Here is a 12464-nt window from a genome sequence, read left to right as displayed (position 1 = left end):
TTTCCTCTAGCTCTTTCTTTCACTGATGGAACTCTGCAAAAGCCAGCACCAAAAATTAAGACTTGACCAAATGTTGTAGCACCGCATCATATTATTGTAACACAACATGAATGCATGTGCTTCTATGAGATATTAATAAGTGTTGGGTGAAAAAAATTCCAGAGTTAAGTCAATTTGGAAAACTCTGGGAGCAACAACATTAAAGAGGTTTCTTTGGTGTGCTTGCTTTTCTGAACGTTTAACGTTTAACATGCTAATCTGCATTATGGATCTCTACAAGGGGAACAAAGAATTTCACCTAACTCAAACTAACTTGCCCGAAGAACGCTTCACGGGCAATGTATTGTCCATGAATATTTACAAACCTGAGGTGAATTCAGCAAGTTTCTATAATCCACCATCCATCAGACATTGCTTTTTCCTAATAAAAAATATCCTTTTAAAGTTTAAGCCTTCCTATCTTTTATATCATATTTCAGATATTTTAATATTTTTATATTAAGAAAAATGACAAAACTACCTGTATAAGAATCTTGCCTTTACTTGAAAATCATTATCAAAGCACCCCTCAGTATGCATGCTACCAGCTGCTTATTCAGAGCTTATGGCAGACATCTCTCATTCATCACAAGACTCCACACAGGTCTGAAAGGGGTTCGGAATCTTTCTCAACAATCTTTCTCTGCCTAAAACTTCTGTTAGGCAGAAGTTTCCAGTCCATGAATTTTGGCCTGCTACATTGAAATAAATTTGGCTTTTTTCTTAACAATAGCCACAATGTTCTCATCATGTCCCAAGCAATCTGCGAGGACTTTTACTTAGAAACTCTCATTTCGTCTCTATTTTAACTGCTATCACCCTGGTCTAACTGGCCAGCATCTCTCACCCAGACTATTGCATTCACCTCCTAACCAATCAGATCCGCACCAAGAAAATAATCTAAAACACCTCCATGGTCTACAAGGCTTGTGCAATTTGGACCCTGTGTACCTGCCCAATCTCTACGCCTGTCATTCTCCTGAGGTCCAGTCAGTGATCCACAGCTAGGTTTGCAGGTTTGGAAGCTCAGCCTTCGTAATCCACTGTGAGGGGATGAAGCCCTAGGGAATAGAGTCATGCTAATCAACCCACAAGATTCATGTGTAATGCATGATGTCAATTTATTAATTTAAAATGAGAAGTGGAGCAACCAAATCAACCAGATGTTTTTGTTGACTTGTTTGTGACCTTTTTCTGGAGGCATGGTCCTTGAGAGCTTGTGGGCTGGAATCAGACTGCCTGAGTGTGAATCCTCGCTCTACGCTTACTAACCATGTGATCTCGGGCAGGTGGATCAGTGTGCCTTGCGGTGTTTACTTCCCCATCAGTGAAAGAGAGACTATAATATAACCTACCTCCCTGGGTTATGATGAGGATTAAATGAGAGAATACACCTGTTACCTACTCCTTAGATTGGAAGTTGGTGCATAGTAACACAACACGTATTAGGTACTGTTCCTAGAATGAAAGTCTACATAAAGAACCAAGTTAATGTAATATCAGAGCAAAGGGAATTAATCTTAAACAGAATTTTTTCAGGTTGTGTTAACCTCATATACTACTATTTATGTATCCATGCAGTCAATAGTGACTGACTGCAAATAATTTCAGTTCAGTGGTGACCCAAATAATTTCAAACACTACCAGAGTCACTTAGCAGTCCATCAGCCCATAAATGTAAATGTATTCATGGATGAAGACTGAAATGGTAATTCACCAATCAATCTGTATCTTTGCACTCACCCGACTGTGTCACCACTCCTACTCCATTCTCAGCTCTCTCTTCGTGTTAGTTTCAAACGCTTAACCCTCAATTAAGGTAAAGCTCATCACTTAAAGGCCCTGCCTGCCCCTCCCATCTCCTCTCCCTGCTGCTCTTCCATTTGCTTTCTTTTTGCACACTCACCGTCTCTTCCTCACACAGGCCAAGCTCCTTACCTTCCTTAGATTTTCCTCATGCTGTTTCATCTGACTGGGATTTCTCACTCCAGCTCTTGGCTTGGCTGGTGTCTACTTGGCCTCAGAGAAGCTTCCCAGACCCCCAGCCTAGGTAGTCTCCCTTCATTGCACTCACCATAATTGTGATTAAATGACCATTGTTCACTGAATTCTTTCCCAGTAAAATCAGTGATGACTAGGATCCTTTTGTTTTTTTCACCACTGTATCTCTAGTACCCTGCACATGGGTGTGTATTCCATCAGTGGTTGTTGAATGAATACATTTAATCTTCCCATTCCATCGCCTGCAATGGAAAGCCAAAGCTTTCAGCTATGCATTCAAGTCACACGGTTACATTTGCCAGAGCAAGATTCAAACTCAGGACTTTTTGACGCCTACCCAAGCCCTTTACTACCTCCCACAGCTGCTATTTGGTTTCTGCAAGCTGCCTATCCACGTAAACTATTGTTCTCCTTAGCTTAACCTACACATCCTGGCCATCGCAGCCTTTTCTATCCTAAGCTCTGGATTTTTTCTTTCATTGTTAAACCTATCCAAACCTTCGCCATTACATCTATACACATTGTTTACTGCTCTAGCTAGAATAAGCTACATTTCATTTTAGGATGCTTTCTTTTCTTCCTACACCATGCAATTCCATTCCTAGATGTACACCCAAGAAGATGTGTACGTGTCGTCACAAAGAGGCATGCACTGGAACTTTCATAGCAGCACTAATCGTAACCCTAAACTGGAACCTATCCAAATGCCTATCCGGGTAGACTAGATGAACTGTTTTATATTTACACAATGGCATATTACATAACAATGAGAATGAAAGGTCTACAACTTTACACAACAATGTGAATGAATGTCACTAATATAATGTTGAGGGAAGGAAGCCAAGTACATGCTATGGGATTCCATCATAAGAAGTTCAAGAACTGGCAAAACTAATTTACAGTCTTAAAAATCAGAAGAGTGGCTACTCTGGGAAGAGTAGTGATTAGAGGAAGCAGCATGGGGCTTTCAGGGTACCGATCACGTTCTGTTTCTTAATCTGGGTGCTAGTTACCTGGTGTTCCACTTTTGAAAATTCACCAATGTGTACTGTTGACATGTACACTGTTCTTTATGTATATCATACTTCATTAATAGGCTTTACACAACAACTTCATATCTGTTTGTGTCTGACTACTTCAATGTACAGAGACCAGTCTGAAATCTAATGCCTCTGTCCAATGTGCTGGCCATGCATTTGCCCAGATGGGAACTTCCTATGCATGTAAAGAGCCCAATTTCAATTGTTCAAAGTCTAAATTGAAACAAACAGCCCCCAACTGTGATAACCAAAAATGTCTCCAGACACTGCCAAATATCTAGTGGAAAACATATCTAATGGAAAAATTTTATTAACAGGCAACGTTGAAGTAGAAAACACAGGTTCCTGAGACTGCAATTAGACATTGAGCTCCTCTCTGATATTTTCTCCAAAAGGAGTAGATATCTTACTTACTTCAAACACTTTGGAATAAAATTGCTTGCTTTATTCATCTGAGGAAAAAAATCTCCTTTTGGGAGAAAAAAGTCCAGTGAGTTCCCTGCCTTGTTAAATTGCTGGTTTACAATAGGAAAAGTGTCATCAAGTCTATAGTAGACAGATTGAATTTTTTCTGCCCAGTCTCCCCAGGAAGCAATTTGCTGCCCAGGAAGCAAATTGACCCTAGTGGAGAACCACTGGCCTAATGATGATATCTTTACCTGTACCCTAGCCTGCTTCTTCTCTTATTTCCTTCTGTTCTGCCTCCACTTGTAGGAATACAGCCATTCTGATCTTTCTTCTGTTCTTGACTATACCAGGCACGCTCTTACCTCACAACACAACGTCTGCTCCTGTTATTTCCTCTGCCTGGAATGTTCTTCCAGGTATCTGTATTGCTCACTCCCTCAAGAATTTGCTCAAAGGTCACCTTCCCTGTTAGGTTTTCCCTGGCCTCATTTAAAATTTTAATCCTCCACTCCCCATCTCTCTAACCTTGCTTTGTTTTTCTCCAGAATACTTATTACCCTCTAATCTAGTGTAAAGTTCATTTATTTTGTTTGTTGTCTGTCTCCCTTATGCCAATGTAAGATCCAAGGGGCCAAGGATTTCGTTTTGTTCACTGCTCATTCATCTGTGCCTAGAGCAGTGACCGGTACATAGTAGGTGCTAAATTAAAACTTGTTGAATGGATACACGAATTAAATCTATAGCCCAGTTCAATGTCTGACATGCATATGGGAGGCAATCAATGAATATTAGTTCCCTTTTCCTCACTCTTCGTGACAAAGTCACTGTTGTAATCAGATTGCTTCAGGATTTAATCACTGTGCTTCTTCTGCCTTACTGCTGCCTTATATTCTCCATCTCCCAAGACTAGGGTCTACCCCTTAGTCCCAGATGGTGCCATGACTTTGGCTACCTTATTCCTTCCCACCACATCTGGTCTTGCTTAGCCCAACCCTGAGAGGACATTCACTTGCTCATACCTTACCTAACCCTTCTAGTGCAGATTACTTGTCTCGATTGCCACCTTCCTGTCCCAGGGTCTGTGCCCCTCTGCTACTTTACCCCCACCCCACCCCAACAGGACCTGCACACTATCCTCCTCCCTCCCCTTCTACCAGCAGCACCCCACCCACTGACTTCCCAGAGGCAGAGGCAGGTCTGATCTCCAGTTCTAACATGACCTACCCACATCCCCAACTCCACAACTTCCTTCTGTCAAAATCTTGGAGAAGTCAAGGGAGATTACATCTCCCTTTTCTCTGTTCATTTACCAAGAAACCTGAAATTGTGGCAGGCCTATCTTTCCATGAAAGGCTTGCCTGAATTTTCTTGCTTCCACTTGACTGTAACGCGAGCCAGCACTCGGAGCCATAGAAACCTGACACGGTTCAATAAGCAAACAACTGTAAATGCCAAGAGTCAACATGCCGTTAGAACCTCGAGTGAAGGAGGACTTTCAGTTGGGTTGGTCATTAGTTTTACCGTGCTAATGTGACATTAGACAGTCTCCTTGGCAGGCCTCACACTAATGCCGGTAGGGACTTATCTGGATACAGTAGTTAGTTGCCTGTGATAAGAAAAGATCAAGTAACCAAATACATGACACTTTTACCTCAGGTTTGCTTGTGTGCCTGTTGGAAGGAGAGGTTTGGGCAAAATCCAGATACATCCAAAGCACAAACTTGTGAAAATTGGTCAAGCAACACTTTGAAAACTAAATCTTTAACTAGAAATAGATCTATGGATACAGTCCCAAAGTGCTCACATAACCAAAACAATTGATTGAACCAGAATGCATTTGTCTGAGATAAAATTGAAGATCATTTATCAAGTTGTCTGAGGAATCCATGATTTGAACTGACACTGATGACATAAACAGATATTCGAGGTTATAAGAATTTCATGAATAGCTCAAGGAATTCAAGGACACCAGTTGAAAAGACTATTATGATTTGGTTTCTGGACATCTGGCCATGGTATTCAGCCAACTCGCTCTCCTCCCTCCTCTCTCTTTCCATTCTGACGTCTAACAGCTTTTCTACAAGCTACCACAGGAAGGGACTGACACAGATAAGCCCTCCATGTCCTTCACTTTTTCAGTTCCTGAATGCTATATGGGATGGTAGTCATAAATCACCTTCACAATAGTCAGTAAGCTGCAGGGGCAAGAGTCGAACTTCCTGGCTGGTTCCATGTTTTCTACAATGGTCTGAAAACAACAAATACACTTGTTATTTTATCAGCCCTGCAGAAAAGGAAATGTGAAGGGAGAAAGGGCATAAATTGCTTGTTCTGCATGATCACACAGTTATTTATGGATTATATACATCAGAGATATTTCTCTGAGCAGTCAGATGTTGAAATCTTGAGGGCTGAGGCTGTCAACAACTTGAAAGAGTTTCATAGCCTTCCTAAATAAACTTCACTTTATTAATTGTGCTCCACTTTATATTTTGAGCATTAACAAATAAATATGGCTGTGATGTTTTGATTTTTAGAAAGAAGCCACATTAAAAAAAATCTCATTTTTGGAATTTCCCAAATTTCTGATAAAACATCCCAAATATCTAGATCTTGGCAAAGTTCCAAGTTGTCTCAGAAATGACTCCAAGTGCTTCCGTGAATGCTGGCATAAGGCAAAACACATGGGCCCTGTGCTGAGTCATTAATTAGTGACATTTATTAGACACTCATTGTATATAAGGCATCAGACGAACACAGTACATAAACAAAACATTGAGCAAAAGAGCCTAATTATACTTGGAATACAAGCAGAGGAACCTTTCTTCAGGTAAAGGAAACAGGTCAATAAACATCTCTACTTATAAGCTCCCTTACTCTAAAATTTTGCCATGATAATAAATAAGTGAAAAGATGAGCTATAAATAGAAAGATACCACAGAATCCAAAACCTGTTTCGATAAAGAGACTTGATATGCAGCATCGTGGTGTAAAAATCACACATGAGTCAACAGAAGTCATAATGAAGACTGAACTGCTTTTCTCTGTGATATTTTGAGAACTCTGTAGCAAATGTCTCTGATTCCCGCTTTTAGTAATTGAGTTAAAGGGACAAGAGATTGCCAGTAGTTTTCTCATTAAACTTTATGTACCTGAAGAAAACATGGCTTCCATGCAAACTAAATAATTGTGAATTCAAAGCAAGGTTAATAAGTATGTAGGTTTAACATATCTAGTGGAAAATTTTTATCAACAGGCAACGTTGAAGTAGAAAACACAGGTTCCTAAGACTGCAATTAGAGCTGAGGTCTATAACAGTGAGCTCCTCTCTGTTATTTTCTCCAAAAAGAATAGATACTTTGCTTACTTCAAACACTTTGGAATAAAATTGCTTGCTTTATTCATCTGATAAAAAAACTCACTTTGGGGGGAAAAATCCAGTGAGTTCCCTTTCCTGTTAGATTGCTCGTTCACAATAGGAAAAGTGTCATCAAGTCTACAGTAGACAGATTGAATTTTTCCTGCCCAGTCCTCATTACCCCCTTGCTGCTGGAAACAGTGACCCAATTTCTTTTGGGGGAGTATTCGTAATTCAGGCAGCTGGAACTTCGTCCCTGTCTCCAGAAATGGGCACATAGTCCAATTCTGGCCAAAAAGGGCACCTCAAGCCATAGGTTAGCTTTCCCATGCCAGACCAGTGAGATTCAGTTTGGGGATCACTAAACTGGGAGCTGCCATCTTGCTCCTCATGGGAGAATCCACCCAAGAATGAAGCTGACATGGAGGAAAGTCAAGTTGAGAGATGGAAAGAAATAGATACTTGACACGAACTTTTGAGCATCTAGATCCAACTATAAGTGAAGCCCTGATTTCAGCTGACTAACACCCTTACTCTATCTACCTCCCTATTTCCTGCTCTATGTTCATTTCCTAACCAATTGCCAGGACTTCTGCCTGATGACACCTTGCCAAACTTTACTGTTACAAATCACTGTCCCCAGATTCTCCAGGCAGTGCCTTGCCGGCTGGGTTTTCCTCCCATAGAACCTGCACACCATCCTCATCTCACCCTCTTACCCACAACATCCCCCACTCCTGATACCTTCCCAGAGGCAGATCTGGCCTCCAGTTCCAACATGTCCTGCATGCTCAGTGAATAACTAAATTTCATTTCCTCAAACCATGGACCTTTCAATTCTGTAACCAACACACACACACACACACACACACACACACACACACACACACACACACACACGAGGTCTGACAATTAAGTTCGAGAACTTGTTGCAACGATGTTGCTAACCTTTCTTGATATCAGAGGGATTATTTATTATGAATTTGTACCAACTGGACAAACAATTAACCAAGTTTACTATTTGGAAGTGCTGAAAAGATTGCATGAAAAAGTTACATAATCTGAACTTTTCGCCAATAATTCATGGTTCTTACATTACGACAATGCACCAGCTCATACGGCATTGTCTGTGAGGGAATTTTTAGCCAGTAAACAAATGACTGTATTGGAACACCCTCCCTACTCACCTGATCTGGCACCCAATTACTTCTTTCATTACCTGAAGGCAAAGGAAATATTCAAAGAAAGACATTTTGATGACATTCAGGACATCAAGTGTAATACGATGACAGCTCTGATGGCCATTCCAGAAAAAGAGTTCTAAAATTGCTTTGAAGGGTGTACTAGGTGCTGGCATCAGTGCATAGCTTCCCAAAGGGAGTACTTTGGAAGGTGACTATAGTGATATTCAGCAATGAGGTATGTAGCACTTTTTCGAGGATGAGTTCACAAACTTGATTGTCAGACCTCATACAAGAGTATGTGTACCATTGTTTTAAGTCCTGTTTCATACATATTTTTCAGTTCATCTTCAAGTGCTACTGTCTGAACCTAAAGAATAATTCTAAGAACATCTCATCATTTATAAGATTGAGACTGAATGAGTACACATGGAATAAGCAGTAAGGTTCAAGTAATTTAGAATGCAAGTAATTTAGAGGTAGGATGTAGTCAGCTTAGGGGAAGTTAGCTGTGGTAACAAATAACCCAAAATATTAACAGCAGCTTACAACATTAAAGATTATTTCTTATGCATTTACATTTCCATCACAGCATACTCCAGAACTCTGGGTTATGGGAACACTCTCTCTGGACTGTAGCTGGCCTTTTGTAGCCAGAGGGTGAAAAGATAGATGGACTACAGGCTGGCTCTTAAAGTGTCTGCTCAGAAGTGACACAGGTTACTTTCAGCCACATTACACTGGCCAAAGCAGGTCACATGACCACTCCTATGTTCACTGGAGTAGGAAAGGATAATCTTATTGAAAAGGATAGTATAGGGAGAGACAGAAAATATTTTAAATAGAAATATAATCTGCCATATAGGACATTTGATAAAATAGGTCATGCATTCTTGAAAAAAAGTGGGGAATTTACAGTCACATAAGTTTAAAGACTTCTGCATACTGTAGTCATCTCTGGAGCTATACAGAGTAAACCAGCATATTAAAGGCTCTTGGAAATCCTTCAATGGAAAAAAAAGTAATATTATTTAACCCCATGTTTCTAAGTTTTGTTTCCATGAAACCCTTTTCAAACACCATCTCAACATACTTCAACAATTTTAGGTGCACTAGAGAAGGATGTCATTTGTGTTGTAGACAAAATAATATTTTCTTCTTCCCCGACTACAAAACATACATGTGGGATATTCCTAGTAGAATATTGCATAATAAATTCTGTGTAGCTTTAAGCTATTTGTATGTAAAAAAAATATTCTGGTTTTCCACTAAGTCATCAAAAGCTAGGGAAAGTCTATGCAAATATCTTTAATATCATTCTAACTAGTTAAAGGCTGTTGAAATTTAATAGTGTTACTGGAGAGCACATAAGAAATGAATCTAATAAGCTGGTTCTTCCAGGTATGGGAGTGTTCCAGAAAAGATTTTACTTTTAAATCTTATTCACTACTGTGTTTGGAATTAGGCAATTCCCGTAAATTGAAGTAATGTACTTTTTTTTTTAATTTATGGGAACCCATCATTTTAAAAGTTCATAAGCAGTTCTGTAGTTACAAAGTCATGATTGGGGAAGCACATTTTTAACTTTTTATCTACCTCCACTCAATGTATCCTTGCACTGGGGACGCTAGTGAGCTACACTGTTTATGCCGCTGTGTAAGTGGAGGTTCTTGTCTCTCCAAGTCATTATGTGGCTGAAGCACACCACAGAGGTGGCCATGGTCACCTCCCGATTTTTCTACTTTTAAGTCACTGACGGTGAACATCTGTTTGAAAACCCATACTCTGGTCTCTGACACCTTTCTGGCCTTTATCACTGCCTCTCGGTCTCTCCCTGGCTCCTGCTTCTAGGTCTACTTCTTAAATAATGGGGTTCTTCTGATTTCTGCCCTTGGCCCTCTTTTCAGCTCACTCATTACATCTGCCAGGGGAATTAGTCTGCTCTCTGGCCCACCTGGATCTGTCTCCACCCCACATTGCTCCTGAGCTTTGGTACCATATTCTAATCACTACCAGGTATTGTGTATGTACCTCAAAATGAGCATTTCCCCAACAAAACTCTTCATTTTCTTGCCCAAACTTGATTTCATATTCCCTGTTTCCAGTCATTGTTTCACCAGCTAGTTAGTCTCCTAAATAAAACAATGAGGTATTGTCTGTGGCCCTTCATTTCTCTCACCCTAGCCTCCAACTCATGCCCGTATTCTGTGCAATCTCAGAAATATGAGACTTGAGACCTTCTTCTTTGTCTCATGCACTTAGTCCAGGTGGTGAGTACCATGTGTCTGGAGTGTAGTGGTGAAGAGTATGGTTTCTGGCCCAGGTGGCTTGGGATGGGATTCTGACTCTACCACTTCTTGTGCAGTGACCAAGCCAAGATACTTAACGTCTCTGTGCCTCTGTTTCCTTGCCTATTAAAAAAATGAACCATTATAACACTTACCAAATGGGGTTGTTGTGAGGATTACTTTGATAAATATATGCAAAATGCCTGGTACATAGTAAGTGCACAATTAATTAGTTGCTACTATCATACCTTTCTAGCTGCTTTCATTGGTACTAGTCTCTTTCCACTTCCATTAGAATCATCTTCCTAAGAAACAAATCTTATCATGTCATTCCTTAGCTTCTATTGGCTTTCTGCCATTTAAAGAATAAAGTCCAACTTTCTTAGCAGGACATTTAAGACCCTTCAATTGATTCCCAAGCTACTTTTCCAGCTTCACTGACTCTAAACACTAAGTCTAAACCCCGGTCCATGCTAAACTCGCCATTCCTCAAACACTCATACCTATTCATAGTTCTGCACCTTTGCATATATTGCTTCTGACTTAGTCAGCTTTTCTAAGTTGCTGCTATAACAACCATCCTCACGTCTCAGTGGTTTTCAACAACACAGGTTTATTTCTTTCTTACATTACATGTTTTCTACAGGTTGGCTTCAGCTCTACTCTAAGAGTCTTCTTTACTCTGAGACTCACACTGACTGAGCAACCCCTTTCTGAAAATGATTTTCTCAGGTGGCAGAGGGAATAAGAGTAATGTTGGAATATCATAATGGACCTTAAAAGTTTTATTCAGAAATGGCACAAAACAGTCACATTTTCTTAATCAAAGCAAGTCACATGACCAAGCCAGAACTTAACTGGGCCAGGGAAACATCAACCTTTCACAGGGAGATGGAGCAAGTAATTAAAAACAATGATATTGTCTCCCAGGGTTCCCTATATTTGAAATGCCACCATTTGTCCCTCCTTTTCCCCATTCTTCAAACTGTTCAAAGCTATCTTATCACCACCTTTGTGAAGTTCTTTTGTTGCCACTGGGCAATTAGCTCATTTCTCTGCATTCTCTCAGGACTCTGGCCCCCATTTCTAACAAAGTGCTTATCACACTGTACTAAGTATCTGTTTACATACTCCTTTCTCTTGTGGGCAAGGACTACAATTTCTTGACTTCTCTATTCCCCAGTTCCAAACATCCTAGTACTCAGAACATGTCAACAAAATAAATGAATGAGGCAGTCTGCTGCTTCGTCATTTGATAGGCAAAATTGGGAAAGCTTTTCTGTCTACATGCAGTGGTAAGTAGCCAAGTAACTCCTTCATACAGGAAGAAAGGAGACTTAGAGACCAGTAAGAAAGTCAGCTTGGTTTTGTTCTCCATACCCACTAGATACAGAGATCATTTTCTTATTTTGCCTTCAGTCCATTGCTATGTACCCAGAACAAATGCCTTGTTTATGCAGATAACCTTGGGCCTTTATATACACATAATATTCAAATGAAAACAGATTATGTCCACATAGTAGTTGTCAAAACTTTGCCTCAAATCAGATTATCTGTTGAAAAGAATACGAGTGAAATCATCTCGATGAACCATCAATAAGTTTCATCTGTGGTAGCCTTTCAAGAAGATACTAAATTAAATTGCTAAGGTGTTCAGTTTTTCCTTCAAAGTACTGAAAATTCATCCCCTGCCATCTCCTCACCAGCACTGTCTTAATTCAGATTCTCATCACTTCTAATCTGCATTTTTTCTGTAGTTTTTAAAATTAAATTATTGGGGTGACTATGGTTGGTAAAATTACATAGATTTCAAGGGCACATTTATATAATAGGTCATCTATATATCACATTGTGTGCTCACCACCCAGGGTCAGTTCTCCTTCCATCACCATACATTTGACCCCCTTTTCCCTCTTCCACCATCCCCCCTCCTCCCTTACGCTCTGGTAACCACTAAACTGTGGTTTAAAAAAAAAAAAACCTCACAGACTATAACCATAAACAGCTTAGTGGTTACAAATTTGCATTCTACTGCACATCTCTACTTGATTTCTTTCTGCCCAGAATGCCTTCCTGCCACTCCCTCAGCCCCCCTCCAATCAAGAAAAGCTTTCCTCAGGCATCACTTTCCTTCTAGAACTCTTTCTGG

The sequence above is a fragment of the Rhinolophus hipposideros genome (assembly GCF_964194185.1).
Source record: "Rhinolophus hipposideros genome assembly, chromosome: 7".
NCBI lineage: Eukaryota > Metazoa > Chordata > Mammalia > Chiroptera > Rhinolophidae > Rhinolophus > Rhinolophus hipposideros.
The sequence above is the reverse complement of the archived record's forward strand: the minus strand, read 5'-3'. Positions refer to the sequence as shown.